A 1,842-nucleotide genomic window follows, 5' to 3' on the forward strand; every position below is an offset into this window, starting at 1 on the left:
GACGACCGTGAACAGATTTACTGGGTTAACGCCTGCGCTTCTAAACTTGGGTAAGGAGCTATCGTCTCCGCTGGAGAACGGGTTACGAAATGACCAAGGTTCGACAGAACGCCCACTCTCTAAATACGCGGCGGAGTTGAAAGTTCGCCTTTCGAATGCGTTGCACGACGCCAGAGAGAACCTCGTTGCAGCAAGGATCGAACAGGCGGCCCAGTACGATAAGACTCATCGTCATCTGGAGTACAAGGTGGGGGACTTGGTCCTCAGGAGAACCCATCCTTTGAGCAATGCAGCGAGCGGATTCGCAGCCCCACTTGCTCCGAAGTGGGAAGGGCCCTACGTGGTAAAGGCACGACTGTCACGTCTTACCTACAGCTCGCTCAGGAAAATGCGAGCGAGGAGTCTGGCCCGGTCCACATTACAGACCTGAAAAAGTGCCATCTTCGTGATCGGGATGACGATGAACGAGAACAAAACGAGGAATCCTCCGTTCCGCGTGAGTCTCGCGCGCGACCGGCAACGCGGCCTAAGCGCGGTAGTCGAACAATGCGCGTACCCGTCGGTGAGAGATCCGATAGGTGCTCTGCGCGGCGCTATAATCTGCGGCCTAGAACTTGATCTAATCTTTGCAAGATGGAAATAGAGCTTGTTCTGTCCAGAAATGCCCCCCGGAGGAACCAGAATGGGCGGCGCCATCCGGGAAGGCGACCTTCCACTTCCCGGGATACCGGCGGAGCCATCTGGCCCAACTCCCAGGGTGGTCAACCCTTCCGGCAGAAGACCAGTCAGCCCAACGCACCGGGTGGCCAACCCGTTCGGCAAAAGAATGGCCGGACAAGCCGACAGGGTGGTCAACCCGGTTGGAGGGGGAACGGCCAGACCAACCAACAGGGTGGTCAACCCGGTTAGCAAGGAGCAAGACGAACCAACCGTCAGGATGCTCAACCTGGTTGGCAGAGATGGGGTGAGCCTTCCCGACGTCGACCACGTCAACGAAGGCAGGGCGGCGAAGACGCAAGGGACCGGAGAGTCCCAGGGACACGCTGAAGGACGAGGTGCTGAAGATTATGCCGGTGCAGAAGCAGACGCGTGCCGGCCAGTGCACCCGCTCCAAGGCCTTTGTGGCCATTGGGGACTTCAACGGCCAATGCTCCAAGAAATTCAAAGAGGTGCCAGTCCTGCCAAGTGCTCCAAAGAGGTGGCCACGGCCATCCTTCAAGCCATCATCCTGGCCTAGCTGTGCGTCATCCCCGTCGGTAACGGCTATTGGGGAAACAAGAGTGGAAAGCGCCACACCGTACCCTGCAAGGTGCGTGCTGATGCGGCTAATCCGGCGCCCCGCGGCACAAGCATCGTGTCCACCCCAGTGCCCAAGAAGCTGCTGCACATGGCGGGCATCGAGGTCTGCTACACCTCGGCCCGCCTCTCGACGGCCACGCTGGGCAACTTTGCCGAGACCACCTACCTGGCCATCCAGGAGACGTACAGCTACCTGACCCCGGACCTGTTGCGGGAGCGAGAGCTCATCAAGCCCCCCCCACCAGGAGTTCACCAATCACCTGATGCACGTCCACCGCCACCAGCAAGGCGGAAATGGGCGACTTGGAGTCCAGTGACTCGGTCCAGGGACTCCGGATGCTCCGGACCCCCCCGGAGTTAGAGGCTTGAGGGGAGGGGTGTGTGGGGGACAGCGAGCCACGCTGAACGTGGATGGACGGCCCCGGGAGTGGCGAGGAAGAAGAGAAAGGGGCGCTCGTGGTAGGTGCGCGTGGACAGAGTTCGAAGGGCCGTGACGAACGAAAGAGGCGGTGCTGAACGAGCCCAGGCAAGACCCGGACCACG

The 1,842-nt window shown here is 60.4% G+C and overlaps 1 pseudogene; it reads left to right on the top strand.

Annotated features, from left to right (window-relative positions):
• The first annotated feature begins 959 nt into the window (after positions 1-959).
• LOC115312768 lies at positions 960-1,616 on the top strand (annotated as a pseudogene).
• The last annotated feature ends 226 nt before the right edge of the window (positions 1,617-1,842 follow it).

Source organism: Ixodes scapularis, unplaced genomic scaffold (assembly GCF_016920785.2).
Source record: "Ixodes scapularis isolate PalLabHiFi unplaced genomic scaffold, ASM1692078v2 PGA_scaffold1__304_contigs__length_218370807, whole genome shotgun sequence".
NCBI lineage: Eukaryota > Metazoa > Arthropoda > Arachnida > Ixodida > Ixodidae > Ixodes > Ixodes scapularis.